Below are 18,679 nucleotides of genomic sequence, written 5' to 3'. Positions count from 1 at the left end.
TGTGATGGGGCTCAGGAGCGCGTAGGGTGTCCGGGAGTTTGTGGCCCTCGGCGACCCTCAGAGCCCAGTCCACCAGCCGTATTTAGTCGGCTGGGTTGGAGCTAGACACCGTGGTCTCCCATCCCTCGACATGGGTGAGTTGCCACTCAGAAAGTGGCAGAATTTTCCGTGCCGGTTCATGAACTCGGCCTTTCGAGTAGTTGCGGATTGCAGTTTTGGAGTCGCTAAGGATAACCTCGGCAGCGGTGGTTGAGATGGCCAGCGCTATGGCAGCCTCCTCCGCCTCTATGGACGTGCGCGCCTGTGTTGTGGCAACTGTAATGTAACCAAGTTGATGTGACACTGCACTTACGGCATAGGCGGGTTTCTGTGGGTAGCTAGCGCCGTCGACAGACACAGTGAGGTTTTCGTGCTGGTGTTGTTTGTAGAGGGCTTTTGCCCTGGTCTGCCTGCATGCCTCGTGATGCACGGGGTGCATGTTTTTAGGAGACTCCATCGCGGCGACCGCGCGCAGTGGCGTTCACTGTACGTATTCGGTAAAGAGCTAGCGTCGGTAAACGATTCTGTGCTTTCAGTTTGCCCAAGATTATTATACAGTAAAAAACTTCTCTCGTTTCGAAAGTACTTACAGAAATGTCCGGGAGAGCTCGTGCGTGGTGTCTTCAGTGAGCGGTGACAGCAAAACCTATGAGGAGCGCGCCGCGTGATCCCTCATACTACGCCAGCGAGGCGCTCCGATAGATGGCGACTCTGCAACTCCTCGCCGCCAATAGGGTTAGGGCGCGGCGAGTACATTTGCCACTGATTAAAGGGCGTAGCTCGTCGAGATGTGCGTTTATTATTATTATTTAAAAGTCTTTTTTCTGGATCATGTTATTTCAGCATGATCGCTCGACAATTTCAAATGAAGGTTGCCAGCTTTTACGACATAATAAAATCAACCAGTCAATCATCTAAGAAATAGGTATTATGTTATTATATTACTCGTGCATAACTATGTGTTAGTCTTGTACTGCTGTAAAAGTTCTTTGTTTCTTTTTTTTTTCGTATTTCTTTGCTGTATTTCTTACCTTTCGTTTTTCGGTTACCTATTTCTTGTCTGAAGTTTTTTTTATAAAGTTTGTCGCTAAGTAACCTTACATCTGTCACCAATACTAAAGAAGCTTTCCAGTGGCCGTGGTGGCTTAGCGGCTATGGTGTCGCGCTGCTAAGCGCGAGGTCGCGGGACCAAATCCCTACCGCGGCGGTCGCTTTTCGATGGGGGGCGAAACGCAAAAAAAAAAAAAAGAAAAGGAAAAAGAAAGCGCGTGTGTAGCGTGCATTGGGGGCACGTTAAAGAACACCCGGTGGCCAAAATTAATCCGGAGTCCCCCACCACCGCGTGCCTCAAAATCAAATTGCAGTTTTGGCACGAAAAAAAATCCCAGAATCTATGCAAGAAGCTTTGCCTTGTGACATCTTTTCCCGCGACAGTCTCAGCGGTAAGCGGAAAGCACTTTCTCGCGGCGCGCACGATACAACTCGTCGTGGACGAGTTCTTGCTGCCATGACTTGCGACGAGGCACATAACGCCATCACCGTGTTCACAACCCGCGGGTTGTATGTGCGGCCTTGAGTATACGGGCCAGGAATTCCGCGGCTCGGCCAATTTCTTCTACCCCTATAATAGTTCAGACAGCAGTCAAAGCTTGGCATTGCGGACTTTCTCTACCCTCATCAATACCAATGTGTGCGTTTGCATTACGGGGAAATGTCCGTTTTCTTCGGCGAACCTGCATTTCGTATACTTTTGTTCGCGGACGTACTTACAAGCCTCGCGTCCTGCTCGTCTGCGACGCGGCTTGTCTGAACGAATGCAGCGCGACGCGCTAACGTTGCCTCATTTCGATAGCTCCTTGCCCTCCCGTCTGATGTGCTTCCTCTTTTTCTGAGGAAGAGGCAGACAAACAGGGGCACGAGCGCGCGTATCGCTCGCCCGGCGATCGTGGGCCGCCGTGCATCCCTGACCCACTCTGTCCTGCTTGCCACACGTCGCGCAGTGTCAGAGGAGCGATGATGTCAGTGAGCGCCGACGCTTCAGCCAAGAGGGCCGAGTGCTCCGTAGTTTTCTGTCGGTTCTGGGGCGCCTGTGAGCAGTGTACTTGCAGTGGACGGCGGGATGGAAACGGGCATCGTTGAGGAGCTGGACGAAGGAGCTTCCACGCGTTTGCAGTTTCGGCTGCCCGAGGGGAAAGCTGGAAGAGCTGCGGACATGACGTCACGAGCGTTTAGACTTGTAGCAAAGGTGTCGTGAACGTTGTTTTAAAACATTTTGATTGTTATCACGAGGGTCGCCGTTCGCGTCTTCTTGGCGGCTTATTTTCCCATCGGCCATTTAGTGTTGCGTACACGCCTTTTCTGTTTTGATCGTCCAAGTGCGGATGGCTATTCAGTTTCACACTGTGCACGTTTCCGCTGCAGCCGCCTCAGCAACGCCCTCTCAGTTAAACACCAAGATCTACGAGAAATTATATGATCTGTGGACAAAGCGCCCACTGACCATTATTTTTGGCAACGAGCAATGCGGCCGTCTAAGAAATGCGCACAAACGAATACAGCCTTGCGATTCGTATTTCATTGCCTATAGGCTGAACTCTCCAGACATCATAAGAGATTAGCTCGATCTTGCTTGAAGCACAATTAAAGAAAGCTTACAGGTTGTGCGACTAAAAAAATATCATTGCACGGAAAGGCCTCCTAAAGCACGATAAACAAACCCGAAAAGCAAAAATGAATTGTCCTGGGTACCATTAGTACATGCTACTTATATTGCGCAAATGCGATATTTGAAGGCGTTACATCTTATCACCGTAGTTACCTCGACACTGTGGAACGTCCCAGATTAGTCTCTCTCTCAAAGCCTCCTCGACGTTCGTCGCTAGCAAGCTGGCACGGGCAAGCAACGTACGCGGCGGCGTGGTTGAGCGCAACGCATCGTGTGGCTGCTCGGTGAGCCGAGCCGACCCGTGCGTGGCTGCACTGCCGCACGAGGACGGCCTTCCCTCCGCCGGCGTGGGCGTCTGCGCGCGAGGCTGTCTTGCGGGAGCCCCGCCGCTTTAGCCGTCGGGGACGGAAAGCAATGAAACGCAGAGCGGCACCGTGTAGGCGATCCTACGTCGCCCGCCTCGGCCGGCGACGCGCTGTCAACCGGCACGGTTTGCGAGCGCCGTCTTCGGTCATCGGAGGGAGAAGAGGGCGCGCGAACGACTGCGGCGTTTTGTCACGAGTCCAGCGGAGAGACGCGCGCATTGAGGACGCGCCGAGGGATCGAGCTTGATTTGCTTTTATAATGCGCCGGTCCCCCGCCGACTTGCACTTTGCCGTCTCGACGCGTGCGTCTTTGTGCGTGTCCGCCGTTTTCTTTCTTTTGCCCGACGCAGCTGTCCCTGGCGCGCGCGCGTGGGCTCGACCGCAATACGCGCGTGTTCGACGCAAAACATGGCGGGAAACCTGGTCACGTCTAGCTCGGTGCTGCGAGGCGAGCCTCTCGGGAGCGGAAACGTCTTCGCGTATCTCGGCATCTCTATTGTTGGAAACGTGCCGGCATCGCTCGCCTGCCTCCGCGGTGCTGGCACACTGCTCGGCGGTCACAACGTCTGCGGGCCTCGAGTCGCGGCGGCTGTAGTGAACACCTGTGCGCTCTCGCACTCACTGCTTTCAACGATCTTAATAGCACGCAGCACTGACGCTAATCACGAGTGTAGGCTTTTCCCTGTTGTCTTGTCTGGAACTGTCCGATCTGAAGTTTTCCACGGATATTGAAACCGTGCTGCTCGTATACGTGCTGCTAATTTTGCTGCTAAGTCTGTTCTCCGTGGCGGTACGTCGGTTGCCTCGAAATTCTACAATTGTCATCTTCTTGTCTTCCACGGGTGCCTGCAGCGCGCACTGCGTGAAATTGCTGCTGCTGCAACTTTGCCTATTCTGTTGGTGTGCTCTAAACCTTCGCGTTTAATAAAAGAGCTGCGCTTGGAGGACCTGATGTCATAACGGATATAGATAAGACTGTTATTCGAAATGAGCATGCCCTTGTTCGGGCAGGTAACGTACACCCCAGTAACAGTGGAGCCAGACGGAGGTGAAATGAGCACTTTGGGTCTTTTTGTCGGGCGCACAAAGGAAGAAAAAAGTGGCGCCTGAATTCAAGGACAAATGCGCTCGTTCTATGCGCTGTGTTCTTGTGCACGTCCTTGCGGTCGAAAGTGTTTATTTCCCTCTAATTTGAATATCAATTTAATTTTTACGGGTAAATTTACGACTCGTTTCATTCCGAGTACGGTAAAGGTAGCTGACAGCATCAAAGGGGGGGGGGGGGGGGGGTGAGAAAAGATGAACAAATAACGGTGCCGTCTCGTCGATAACACATGTGGGGAAAAGTAGCACATGCATATATTTTATCTTTCGTGGGTATACGATTAAGGAAGTGGTCAGCGTTTCTCTTACTTTTGCAGCGAAGTTCACACAAATTAAAGAAACGCTAGGGAAGGCCCTGGAACATAGAAGTTTCGCTTAATATAACAAGCTCCGGAAGTCCTAAGAGAACTGTAGCATTTTAATTGCAGGGTGTCAAAAACATTTTGCTGTCTTTCTTATTGCGATGAGTATTTTATTTTTTCAAGTGTTATTTGATCGTCAAGTGTTATATTGGTCTGCAAGTGATTTCAATTGTTATTTGAAACAAGGTGTTAAATAAGTTTGCCTAGCAGCCTTCAAAAATAATAATTTCGTAGTGGCCTTCTTGGCATCGATGATGTATTGGTAGCGACAAGCAAGATAACAACGTGAAGAAACAATGTGGTCAAGAGTGGTAATCGCAGCGACTGGTTACACTTGACAGTTATATGCATTCATGCTTCGCACAATAGCTTACGAAACACAGACTGTACCGAGGCGGTGTCACCGAGTGCCACGTTTGCATTATTAACGGCTCGCATACACTGCACTGCCCTTGTCCTGTTTTCCTAGCTCTTTGTTTCGCGCAATCTTAACGCAGAAATTCGTATGCATTCATCGACTGACTCAAGCGTCAAGTGCTGTGGAGTCTGCGGTGCTTCATTATGCTTTATGTATACGCCACCTAGTGCATACGCAAATCATCGCGGTGCGTGCTGATACGGTGTTGCAAGTGCGGCGCGCTCCCGCTGCGCGCCAATCCTCTCGCGCCAGCAGTTCTCCCCACCCCCCTCTGTGTTCTGGAAGCCTCTTCCCTCCGTCGCATTGCGCAGGTCCTGCGAAATAGCGCCGGCGAGTCTCTCGCGCACAGGGCACACTCCTGCGCGCTGGACGCGTGACTCTGGAGACTAATGGCTGACAGGTGATTCTGCAGGGGTGCTGCCGTCTCTGATGCTGCTTGCTTGCGACGGCGCAATCTCGACGGGCGAGCGTGGCCAACACTCGGCACGGAGCCGAGGCCGCGAAGAAAACATGCAACGAGCGCGTCGTCTCGCTAAAACCGTGCATCGGTGGAGAAGCTGACGTCAGCCAATGGGAGCAGTGAGCGCACGTTTGAAGCTGGCCGAGTTGGTTTTCGTCTGCGCTGTTCGCCGTCTTTAACGCCGCTCTGCCATGTTCCTCGAAGGCATGCAGCGCATGCTCATTACGATGCGTTACGGCGCGAAACAAAGTGAAATAAGACGAGAGCAGCAAAGAACGTAATAAAAGGTATGCGGATCCCACGCACCGTGGGAATCGATGTAAATGAAGCTTTCTGTGATGTTCGCATTGATAGACGATAATTAGCGGTGATGTCGACGGCACATGTTTAATTTCTTCAACTTTTAGTCCAGCACGAGAGTGCTGAGTTGATGTTAAACGTTACCTTGCATGCATCACTGCTGTTTGCCTGCATAGTACACAGAACGCACTGGGGAAGTTCTTTCTTGACAGAATCTACATCTATCCGTCTAAAGATCCGGGTAGTAGCGGTGGTGGCAGGCCACCGGGTTCGCATATGTATCTGTTTCAGTGGCTGCCTGGCCATTGCGGTACCTCCGGCAACGACCTCGCTGACGAAGCTACTAGGAAAGCACACGAAGGAGCAACCCTTGTTTCTGTACATTTATCGCGTACCGACGCAGCCCGACACCTAAGCAAGGTAGCACACCGTATGACATTAAAGAAGTGGCACACACCTGAATTCACCCAAGAACGATTGCATTCCCTCGACCCCTCTATGCAACAGCCGCTGTTACCAGGGCTTCTGCGAAATGAGGAAACAATGTTGTGCCGCTTATGCTTGGGCGTAGCATTCACCAATGAATATACGTTCTTGATTGGAATGGCTGATAGCGCCAACTGCAATGTCGAGGAAACTATAGAACATCTACTGTGCTACTGCCCATCTTTTGAAAACTAAAGACATGACCTCTACACAGCTCTCAATCAGCTAGATAGAACACCGTTCACCTTGAACAAGATCTTGGGACCATGGCCTCGCATATCGCAACTACAAAATGCCACAAAAGCTCTGCTGCGATATTTGAAAGCTACTGGATTGAGTCAGCGTCTGTGATCCGGGCTGAGTGACCGAACGATATCCCTTGTTGACTTTCTCTTCTTTTAATCTTTCCGTCCCCCTTTCTCTTTTCCCAGTGTAGGGTAGCCAACCGGGCTCAGTCCTGGTTAACCTCCCTACTTTTTCTTTATCATTTGCTCTCTCTCTCTCTCTCTCTCTCTCTCTCTGTTTGTTACAGGCGCCATGCGGTCGCTTGCTGTCTACTTAGCGAGGAGTGTGCCGGGGGGAAATGGGCCCTTCCCAATTTACACTGTTTGGTGATCTCGTTAAAGCTGGTCATCCGGTCTCGCTCCGTTCCCAGTATTTGCATGTCACCTGCTCGACCCCTCAGTTGTCGAGCCAGGTTGTGCGCTATTTCGTTCCCGGGAAAGGAGGAGTGTACGGGTGCCCTTATAATGTGAACGTCTCGATCACCACGAAAGTTGATTAAAATTCTCAGCGCTTCCTGCGAGATTCTTCCTTTGGCATAGTTCTTGACGGCGGTCTTGGAGTTGCTGATTACGATGTTATCCTCTCTGGAGGCTATTTCCAGTGCTAAGGCAGCCTCCTCCTCCACCTTTCCTATTTTTACAGTGCCACTGATTCTCGAATCACCCTCTAGACTCGATCATGTCCCTGGCACTACGGAATCTTTTGTGGAGAGCTCTCACTCTTGCGATTATTCTATCTTGGTGAAACACCGGGTGCATATTTCTGGGGATTGAGGGTGTTGAGAGATGTTCCCTTATTTACCTTGACATGTCCCTCCGCAGTCCCGGCTATGATTCGAAGGTTATTCCGATGTTGTCTAAGATGTGTTTCCCCGTCATACTCTGTGCGAGTCGTTCATACTGCGTCACTCTCTGGGCCTCAATAAGTTCGTCTAGTATGTTGTGTACGCCGAGCGGCAGGAACTTCCAGTTGGCGTATTTGCCAGTAGTCCCAAGGCTTGCTTATACTCCCTTCCAATAATGCATTCTATCTTGGCTTTCTCCGCAGCGTAGAGCTTGAGGTAAGGGACTACACATACGGTACGACTGATTGCGAATGTTTCTATTAATCGGATAAGATTGTTCCAACCGCCACCCAGAAGGTGGCAGCTGGAAGCGATGGGCATGTGGAAGAGATCCTCCAAACAGCAGTAAACACGGTCGAAGACTACATCAGAGACAAGGGACTGAGTTGTTGCTCGCAAAAACAGAACTTCTGCTCTATAGATCCACAAGCAGGGGTCCGAAAAGCATAAAGAAAAGGCCGGGAATTGTGGTCACATTAGAGGACACCAGGATACCGATAGTAGAGAGCCTGAGAATACTGGGACTCCGCATATCCGAAAACGGCCATATGGAGTAACCGTTAGACTACTGGACAATAGTGTTCAACAAACAATCAGACTAACAAAGCGGATATACCACAGGAACTATGGCATGAAAGAGCACAATCTCATCCGTACCTTGAACTTAAATTTATACCGTTTGCCCGAAACCGCAGTCGTGTCTATAATAGTAGCGTTTCCTTGCTTTGCCACGTCATCTTTTCCCAATCTCGCAAACGAGTTTCTCGCGTCGCTTTCACTCCCTGCCGCGTTCCTAACGTGTACGCACACGATCGCTCTCCCGCATATACCAAAAGTGCGCACCTACGGGCCAAATTAGCAGTCTGTTTATGAACGTCTTCGTCCGCCCTTAGTGCCCCCAAATTACGCCACAGCACTAACGTTCTCAAAAACGTTACGCTACAGGCCCGATGCGAACATTCTTGTTTAGTGTCATTAAAGCAGGAACAATAATTGTAGTCCTGCCGCGCTGCACGCTTTCCAAATGACTGAACCTGGGCTGTTTCGCTTCGTTTTCAGCCCCCTTTGCCCACCCTGCCGGACGACTTCTTGGGAACTGAGGGCAGTGCGCGGAGAGGGCGACGGGGGACCCTCGACTCAACGCGATGGCGTTTACCTGGAAACGGTCTCCTTTCGCGCGCTCGCACCGGTTTTCGAATCCGTTTACCGAAGCTCTGCCCTTTTGTTCATCGCACTCGCCTCGCATAGCGCAATCGACCCCAGCGCTTTGTTTTCGTCCATCCGCTTCGCTTTCCAATTTCGGCTTCACACGCAGGCACTGTGCGCGAGCATATAATTGCTGCCGTCCACTTGAACCCGCTTGACCTCTCTTTAAGAGACCTACAGGGGAGTGGTATTTCCGGAGACTTCTTTTTACTACCGTGCCTGCCCCCTTTTATCTCCCACTGTCCGTCTTGCTTTTCTCTTAAACAGTCCGACGCCTCGCAGTTGTTGCGCGCTTCTCCCTCCGAGCAACTTCTGAGAAGTTCGAGCCAATTAAGCGTTTCTCTCCCCGACAACGTGACCTCGGCGATCCGGACTGTGATTCTCGTGCGCCTCGTGCGAGAGCTCCGGCGATGCTATTCAACGGCAGCGCCAGGTGCGAGATCTGTCGGACTATTCGCGTGGATCTCATCAATCTCTCAGGTTCGTCGTGCAACCTTCCGGCGGGGTCATTCGAGCGTCCTGCGCGTGACTCCCGTTGCACGTCCTCGGCAGTCGCAGGTTTCAGCGCTCGGCTCGACCTCGTTTTCCCCGTTGCCGCGCTTTGCACAAACGCTTTCTCCGAGACTGTAGTTTCGCCGATTGGCCGAAATTAAAACGCCTTTTCGTACTATGTCATTAGCGCAGCCTGCTGTGCTTCGCTTCCTTTTCGGGAACCAACAGTCGGTCGTGGTCATTCGTCCTTAGGTCTACGTTTTTCTAGAAATGTCTGCCTTCCTCGAAAATTGGCTCCTCGCTGCCCCGCTGTTCGGCTTCCGTCTGCGGTGTTCGAGACGTTATCGCACTCCGATGTGCACGACCAGGATTTGCGGGCCTGTCTGCCAGCGTTTTATGGAGACACATCGGTGGCGAGCGTGTACGTATTCGCCTGCAGCGCGTGGTGTCCGCGGGACGACCGTGTCTTGCCGCTAATGGACGTGGTCGAGAAAGGAGGCTGGGTCGGCGGCGGGAACGGTTAGGTCGGGGGCGAAGGTCAATCGCATTCCATTTGACCCCCGCGCACGCCTTGGCTGATGCACGCGTACTACCTGTGAGTCGGCCACTTTTTGACGCTTGGGAAAAAAATAAACAAATAAAATGCGCCTGGAACCCTTCACGGGCACCTTTACGGCGCAATGTCTAATGGACTGCGCCGCTGCAGGCACCCGCGTGTGAGCAGTTTATGGTGTATTTGGCGTGCCGAGTAGAATCAGCTTGCTCGCGATATTTGTTCTGTGCATGTTTAGTATACCTTAATGACATTCATCTTTCCTTCTTTCTTTCTTCTTTTCTTTCTTTCTTTCTTTCTTTCTTTCTTCAGTGTTCAGTGCTGCAGAGTCGCCTCTCTGGTCACAGCAAAAAAGTAACATCCGAGCCGTAAGCGAGACGTAGAGTTGGATTTCCATAATCACTTGAAGCCTCGGCTTCCAACCCTGTCCGTTCACTCAAGCTGTACAGTGTGTTCAGCTTGCATTGACATGTGTTGGATATATCTTGCGAGGCCTATTTTCTAGACGAACATCAACAGTTGCTTTATTGGATGTATTGACATTTCCCTGCATACGGCTCCACAACTATATATGTCGCCGTGTGCGTGGTCTTTCTGAGGGAATATCCTCGGTCTGACTGCGCTCCTTAGTATTTCCCAGCACTTGGTGCTTAAAATTTGTCTCCGCTGTGTCGTTCGACCCGTCTACTTCGGGATTCCGAAAATAATTTACGTTTCCTAGCCAGAAATTAGCAACCGATCACGTGGTGCTAGAAAAGTGGGTGTAACCAAGGAACCCGTACGGGCACCGAAATCTGTGTTTTTAACCTCGACTTGGTCGGTGACCGCAACTTCTTCACCATCAAAAGCGGTGCAGGTTTGTTCAGTATATTTCCAAGTGCCCACACTTCTCAAGCGTTTCGGGACAGGTCCCTGACAACCGCGAATGAATTTTCATTTTGATTACAGCAAATAATGCTGACCGCGCCGTACTATACTCGGTTTCATATCTTCCGAACTTGTCGTCCGTAAATAATGATCGCTCGACGGAAAACCGTTGCCGATGTAAACTGTTAGCGTGAGCCCAACGAGGGGATTCCACTCCCACGCTTCATAATAGCATGTAGTCACAGTGCCACATGGAGCCTGGAAGACGGAGACGCGAATGAAGGGTTAGAGCGAGGGTCTCAGTCCGGCGCTGCTGTCCACGCCTTGAATTTCCGACAACGGGACGCGTCTTGTCGGCACTTTGTGCTCAGTAAAACTCATTTTGTCAAAACGTTCGAGCCTGCGCCGTGCGTTCCAGGCGGGAAGAACACGCGGGAGCGCAAGCGCCAGAGCGTGGACAGTTTATTGGTGGGCGGTTTTGGGGGCGGGGCAATTGCCCCCCTCGATCGTCAGGCTGAACAGGCGTGCTGCTGCAACCGTTGCCGCTGTACAAAGAGACCCGCTGTGGCGACGACGCCGGTCAGGCAAACACGACTACCGTTTTTATTGTCTTTTTTTCTTTCTTTTGTTCCACATTGGGACGGGTTGCACAGGCGTTCTCGCATTTTCTTTCTTCTCTTCTTTTTTTTTCGCTAAAGATTTTCTCACACGAACTCCCGCTGCTCAGAAACGGGCTCGCCTGTTCTATATTATACCGGAATAAATCTGCTGTACTTGTGGACCAATCCTGATGGCAGACAGGAGGCGACTGGTAGTAAGTCAGTAACAGGATACTTGAGTCAGCCTTTTAGTACTAAACTGCTTCCGGCGGGAATGAAGTTCTTCCATTGTATTTTCTTTTTACGTAGTTGGAAAAAAATTGTCATGTACCGAAGCAATCCCCTACGAGATTTCCTTTTTGCAATCAATTGCAGTAATAATTTTGAGAGCCAAAAGGCGGCTAGTAACATTACGTAAGTAAATAAATAAACGAATAAATAGCGCAGGTGATGAATGCCCCATTGTTTTCCGCCGTTGACGCGGTCGCTTGAACGCGCTCGAGACGACGCGTACTCGACGCCCCTTCCCCCCAGCAGCGATGCCTTCTGTGTGTCGGCGTTGGGGCGAACGTCGCCCTTTCTACGAGCAGCTCACTCACCATGACGTCATTTCTGTCTTCTGTGACGCTCGCCGCTGCCAGCAGCGGAAATGAGTGCGGCTGATTTGTGAAGAAAAATCACTTTTGCCCGCTCTCGAGGATGCGGTGCCGCCGCCCATCCTCTTTTCGCGGTCTCCGCGCGAGTAAGCGGGGAACCATCCCCTGCTGCGCCGCGTCTTGGCTGAGCAGATTTCCACGAACTGGGCAACAACCGCGTTTGCCGTATTTGCGCGTTCGTAACGGGGTCTATCGAGGCAATTCTGAAGCGACGTGGAGCGCAAGCTGGTGCCACGGGCGTCGCAGCGCTGCCCAGACGCGGGCGCCTCTGGTGTCGCTTCGTTTAGTTCGTTCGCACGTAGCGCGTGCTCTCGTTGCCGGCGAGCTGCGACGGGCCCAGCCAGCGCCTCTTAGATAGGCCTGAGCACTCTGCCTTGCGACAGCGTGCTTGGACGGAAATTTCCATTGCCGAGCCTGGCGTGACGAAAGCGGTGACGTCAAAATCACCGCGGCATTCTCGGCAGCGTCCCTATTAGATTCTATGTCAGTCGGGCAACGTAGCACGACTTCACGGATCCAAGCGCACCGGCCTTGCGCTATCTAGGAGGCGTTGGCTTAGCGTACGTAACCACCGATCCTTCACCATTCTCACCCGCCTGTCACGCCGTCTTCATTGCCACCGCTTTTTGATTCGCTTCCCTCAAACGTCCACTGCCCGCATGTGCCCGTGTTGCGTTCAAATAAGAAGAGTTTTGTACGTATCGCAGTCTTCAGCACAGCGTGAAGCGCTTTTTAACAAATTTTGCCGGTTGGGGAAGCGCATTATAGCCGCTCGAATGCAGCATCCGTGCTCTATGCGAGCTCTTGGAGAGGAGAAAATGGTGCGGGGCTGGCAGATAAACTGCCGCTTCAACCACAAAGCGGCCCAGTGTGGCTGCAGCAGAAAGGGAATCGCACTGGACGGCAACTGTCGCGGCAGCCTCCCATAGTACGGGCAGTCGGTCCTTCCTGGGAATATACGATCATTTGTACCCCGCCTATAACTCGCTTTCTCGGTATTCACGCATTTCATGGAGGGCTCGGTAAACGAAACGCTTTGCCGTACGGATGCGTAATAAGAGGCTCATTGCGGTATTTCCTGAGCTGATTGGCCGGGTCATCAATGTTCGTTTCCTCTCCTGTCCGCTATCTAGAGAGAGATCAAGTTTACTGCACGAACTGCTCACTGTCCGAGCCGTTGTCGCTTCGGGCTTTCGGGTGGAGATCTGAATGTGCTGCACGAGGAGTCTCGGAGCGTGGGAAGGAAGGGCTGGAGGAGTGCAGCTCACTTACCAGTGGAACAGAATTAACAAAGGAAGGGGCAAATCCCCGAGTGGATGCACGTAAGCGAGGGTACCGATGCCGCTATTGCCTTCGTGGCGCGCTGTAGTGTTGTTTTAGTTTCGGAGATGTTCATCGCGGATGAATCTGACAGATTCGCGGTAGCACCATTGCGCTGCTGAAAGGGTGTTATTATTATTTCTTTAACGTTTGCATGACTGCGTTGACTTGATCAGATTTAGGCTACTCTGCTACTGGCAGAGCACTATGCACTTCGCAATGGTATTGGAGTCCTCTTTATGCGAAGCACGGCGGAGAACGCAAATCTTCAGTTAAGGGTAGTAAGTCGGCGTGAGTTAACTAACTAGGCCATTAATGTGCCGCGTGTCTCACCGTCTCGCTTCGGCTCGTGGAAGGGAGCGCGTCGTGCTTCAAGAGAGTGACGCAGTGCACGTGAGCGTGGAAACTCGCCGCCCTCGAAACGAATGCCGCCATGAATCTAAGCTGAAACTCGCGCCTTTGCAACTGGCGGCGGGGCGAAGGGCCGCTCTCTAGTGTAAGCCATTCATCGCCTGCAAATGACAGCGAGCGCGGCGACCGAATTCTTCCGAGACGGCCGCGGCAAATGTTTCGTTTGTTTTTGTCGCGCCTACTTTCGCTGGTCTTTCTCTCTTCGGCTCGCGCGAGCCGTGCCTGTGGGCTGCCCGCTTTCCGAAGGCTTTGTGCGGATTCACCTCACGGAGGCATAATTTACTGCTGGCCTCCTTGACGCCTCCCAGGCCGGCCGGTTACGGCGCCCATTGTCCAGACGCCGTGCTACTCTCTTCTCGCCCCGGGTGCTGAAAGTTTCACCGCTCTTTCGCTGGTCGTCGTGAAGGTTTCCTTCTTTCTCTTCGTTAGTGCGTGTGTACTGCCGCCTCGCCACTCGGCCATAAATTGTGTACGCTCTGGGGACATTCGAGTGGAAAGCGGCTATGGCCGGCGCTGCGAGAAAATAAATAAATAACAGTGATAATACGTAACGAGGGAAAGGAGTGGAGAACGCGCGACGAGAAGTCAACCATGAATTACTTGGAGGCGTCCTGTCCGTGCCGAAGAGTGTGCACAGCAACGTGGAAGACAATGTGCTGAAAGGAACCGTGCGAGGGCCGTGTCTGTGTGCAGCCGTTTCCACCAAGACGGGTGAGACACACCGTGGCAAGAAGCCGCCATCTCTGTTGCCTGCGTTTTGGGCCTCTCGGTTGGAGTATACGCCTGCGCTGTTGCTGAAACTCGGGGAATTTCTTTTCAAGTTTACTAGATTTAACTATGGCATTGCGATCGCGTAGCCGCTATGCGAACGGCGGGTAGTACGCAGACTTCGCCAATCTTCGTGGTTGTGGCTTCAGGCGCTGTTGTAAGATAACACGTATTGGGGGGGCGTCACAGCTTTCTAAATTTTTGAGCAATCATGTTGTTACCAAGCGCACCCAGAGACGAAGCTGAGGACAGTGCCGAAGATGACGACGCTCGCTGATGTCGGGCGCACTGTCTTGTATGCCAGTGAATGCGTTGTATATACCCTGTAAATATATTTACATTGTAAATGCATCATAACAATAGGTTTATGGGAATATGCATAATCATTGCGAATTGTTGCTTTTATAACGCAATATTTTGTTGAGAATGATCAACTTTCAAAGTAATCTTGCAGCCGTCAGTAGCCACTAAGTTCAGGCGAATCCATGTAATAACCGTCATTAGCCAGGGTGCTGGAATACTGCCAGATGCTCTCTATCTGCAAACCTTATTGTCACTCTTATTGTGAAAGAAATTCTGGTCATCCGGCAAAAAGAAAAGAAAAGAACCGAAAGAAAATGTGAAAGACGGATGGCGAAGGCGTCCTGAAGTAGCAGCGCCAGCTCGGCGTGACGTCATACATTCCTACTTCTTCCACTTCGTACAAAGTACAATACTGGCATTCGTTACGCCACGTGCGACCAATGTGGAAATCCGTAGCGTCGCAATGCCGTATCCACGGGAAAGTTCCTGTGCGAAATTAAAAGCAAAGAAAAAGAAAGAAATAAAATGAGGAAGGGGGCGGAAAGGGGGGGGGGGGAGGAGTAGCTGGGCTTTCGTTTCGTGTAGCAATAATCCGTCTTATTTTCCCTATAGTAAGCAGACAACTCGCGCAATTATGAACGCATATATAGGATCGAGACTGAACAGACGAAGCGCTCACTACGAATTTCAAGAAGCATGGAGTAAGAAAATAGAAAGTAACCTCTTTGTTGATAGTTCTTGCGCTTGAGCTGCTTAGTCTCCTACACCACCGTGGTCTCGATTGTGCGAGTCGTTTCCTTATGCTAGCGCAATAAGGTGTAACTTCATTGACTAGGAAAATCTCAAGTATTGCAGCAATATTCGAACGTTTGCCTGCTAGCGAGTCCGTGCAGACCCTCGAAGCAATCCTACAGGTACGGCGATGCGGCCGAGCTCGGTCCAGCCGGGCGCAGCGTGCCGCTTGGCGCGGGTTCGGCTCCGACGAAGGTCGCCGGGATGCGGTGCCGCGAGCACCGTTTCTCACATGCCGCTGTGCGTGCACTCCGTGCAGGCCGACTCGTGTGCAGCGCGAATTCATTACGCGTCGACCTTGCGGCGGGCGCGTGTTGTGTGCGCGCGCGTATCCTCTCCTCGGGATTCTTTGTGGTGTCGTTGTCTTGGGCGCATCCTGCGGAGAATAAGCGATCCCCGGGCCGCCCGCCCGAGCGAGGAAAACAGAAGACGCCCTCGTGCGAATCGTTCATCCGGGCATTCGGTGCGCGTTTGCATTTGCAGAAATGGGCCCGCGATAAACAGTTCCCTGCCTTTTCTTTTCTCTCTTCTTTTTTTCTTCCTTTCAGCGAGAACGCAGATGTACAACCATCATAAAGCGGCCAACTGCGATAAGAAAATGTTTCAGCCTATTATCGGGCTCCTTGACTTTACTGTATCGTTTCTTCGTGATATTGCTTGTGGGCGAGAAAAAAAAAAAACACGAACCTGGGAAACACAGTTTACGAGTGCGCACTGTTTTGTAGCACGTACTTCACAGCCAAGCGTTATGTAGCCACACCTGCGGATACAAAACGAATGTCTGCTGAGGGTGACGTGCAATGCTGCGCGAAGTCAGCGTTTTAAGCGCTATCGCATTCGGCAAAATTGATCGTCTATATAGCCGCGCGAACGCGCAATAATCTCTCCGCGCAACAGTGCGCGTATCTTGAAAATTCGCGCTGTTTTTCAGGCGTCTCTTAGCCATTCTGTGCGAGGTACCGTCTTCCTTTGTTTCGCACGCTTTTTATCAGCGACGATCGATGCCTTTCGATTCGACGGCGTACGCGAGTTCCATGGCGGGTTTATCCGGCCGCCATCGCGCGCTGCGGTTTGCCTATTTCCGCGTGTTTACTTAGCGAGAGGATGTATCGATCGCTTGGTTAAAAACCAGAAAGCTAAGTAATAAAACGGAGAGCATGGTACTTAGTTCTGCTAGTCGACCTGTATAAATAAGCATTACCGCTTTATGGTTACTCCAACCTCTCGACTATATAAGATTGCTGTAGGATGCTTCGACATGAATCGCTACTCGCATCGCCCGTTTCATGCCGTATGCTGGATACAGCAGTGAGATTTTTTTTCTCTTAAATGTCATTCGCACTCAGATGTCGTAGATTTTCTCGTGTGCCTTCCTACATTGCAAAACGGTTATTTTTAAACAGCACTTCTTGATCTATACAGCGCGTATGACCATATGATATATTGATGTGTGTCGCTGTTCGCCTCTCAGTATACGGCTGATTTCTACGAGCGTCAGCTGGTGCAAAATTTTCCGTTTGAAAAAATACTGTCTCTAGTTTTCTGCGGCCATTCCTGTGCTTCTATATGCGACGTCGTTTTCCATATAGGGATCCGCCTGTGTTTTAATTGGTGGCCATATTCGAGGAAACTTACGGCGCAAGTTAGACGAGGACGTAGAACGTGGCACGCGCCCCGCCGTATGTATGCTTTGCGCTCGTCTATAGTGTGCGCCGAAAACTTCCTTGGAAGCGCGGTCATTCCCAGTGTGCGTTCACAATCTTGCGTGATCACTCGCATTCTGACTCACTCACTGACGCTATATCAGCTCGATTCGCCCTCGCACCAAGCAGTTAACACGCGTTCCCGCTTGCCTTTTCACTGAGCGTTCACTCACCGCGGCCTGGGGACACATATACCCCACGGCTATGGCGTTGTCGTATGATATTGAGAACTGTGAGCACGCGATGCGATGCTTATTACGAAAGGAAACAAGTTAAAGAACTTGTTTATATATGCAAAGAAAAAAAAAAGAGAGACTTAGGCGAGAGCTTCACTGCGCTGCACCCGCGCTGCAGCAGCACTGTAACGCTTTGCGACCGCAGATTTGCGAAGGCACGCCACGTATAGCTCATACAGCGGTGCGCAGCCTTTTAATTTTCATCTCATTTTTTTTTTCTTTCAGTGAAATGCGGCTGCCGCGAATCGGTTTCAGCGCCTTCTTTGTCTCGTGTATATCTTCGCTTTTCCTCGCCGCCATCAACTGGAGGACAGAGTTGTCGAAATTGGAGGATCCTTCCCTCAGTGTGCACAAAGGCGCAGTGGCGCGCTCTGGTGGCGCAAGGTGTTCCCTTTTGTGGTGCGCGAACTATGGGTATGGAAGGTGCGCAACAATTGAAACATTAAGCCGTCAGAGACGGAAGGAAGGAACGCGCTCACTGAAAGGTGGCCCGCGAGAGAAAGGAGGAGGGAGCTGCTGCCGAGCTCTCTTGTTGCGACGAGCTGGGAGCGCGCCCATTTTGAGCTTCAAAACTCGTCTGCTCTGAGAGGAGCGAACAGATTGCGATGTCAAGCTGTTGCACTCTCGCGTGAACAGAGCTGTACAAACTCGAGCCGCTGCCGAGGATTAAAAAGAAAAGAAATGTAAACGCTATAGGGGGAGTAGAGAAACTGCGCAAATCGTGATGAAGGGCTACGCCCGATCTTAGAAGAAAGTGCAACTGCTGGCTCGGCTATTTCTTTGTTTAGTGGGGCTGGCATTGTAGACATTTTCGGGACTCGCTCGAAGAAAGGAAAGTTTTGGCGTTCGTAATTTCCCCTAAGCTCGTCTCCTCAGTCGAGCCTATTATGTGACGTGGTGCGTGTGTGGGTTCTGTTGGAAGCGGACTTGGAATCCGGTGAACCCCCATGTAAAGGATTAAATTGTCCTTTCCAGTTTCGAAGAAGATATCTTGCGCTTGTTTGTTTCGGCTGCAAGCCTGCGCGGCGAGTGCGTGGACCAGTCTAGTAGCGTGGAATATAAAGAAAACAGATGTGGAAGAAGCGCTATATAAATTTCAAGCTGCCCCGAATTTCCCATTTCATCCGAGAAGGCGCCCTCCGTACTCTCGTTGCATTGTTATAGCTTCCAATTTGGAACGCCACAAATTTTCTCCCGCCGCGTATGCCTGCAGAACTGGAGAAATGTATTCCAGGTTTTCAATATTGCCTTCTCGGTGCAAGTGCTTACTGTATATTTGGTGATTTCGGAACCTTCGCAGCCACCGCCCCCTATTTTCCCGTTTCTTCTTCCCTCACAGTTGACTTGTAATGTCTAAAATCCAGAGCTGCAGCTGCAAGAGTCAATATTTCTTCACTTCGTCCATGCCGAACGCGAGATTTCTATTTTTGTACCCTACTCTGGTT

The 18,679-nt window shown here is 51.3% G+C and overlaps 1 protein-coding gene across 2 annotated transcripts in view; it reads left to right on the top strand.

Moving 5' to 3' along the window:
- Positions 1-18,679, top strand: part of pxb (putative Hedgehog signaling attenuator pxb) — a 275,823-nt gene that overhangs the window by 130,173 nt on the left and 126,971 nt on the right. The window contains exon 1 of one of the 2 annotated variants that reach the window (XM_055078283.2): positions 13,794-14,143. The exons of the other annotated variant lie outside the window; for it this stretch is intronic. The gene's annotated coding sequence lies outside the window, so the exon portion shown is untranslated. Of the gene's footprint in view, positions 1-13,793; positions 14,144-18,679 lie in introns of those variants that run through there. 2 annotated transcript variants of the gene reach the window in all.

Source organism: Dermacentor andersoni, chromosome 10, assembly GCF_023375885.2.
Source record: "Dermacentor andersoni chromosome 10, qqDerAnde1_hic_scaffold, whole genome shotgun sequence".
Classification (NCBI taxonomy): Eukaryota; Metazoa; Arthropoda; class Arachnida; order Ixodida; family Ixodidae; genus Dermacentor; species Dermacentor andersoni.
Note: the sequence above shows the minus strand (reverse complement) of the source record. Positions and strands in the feature narration are given on the sequence as shown.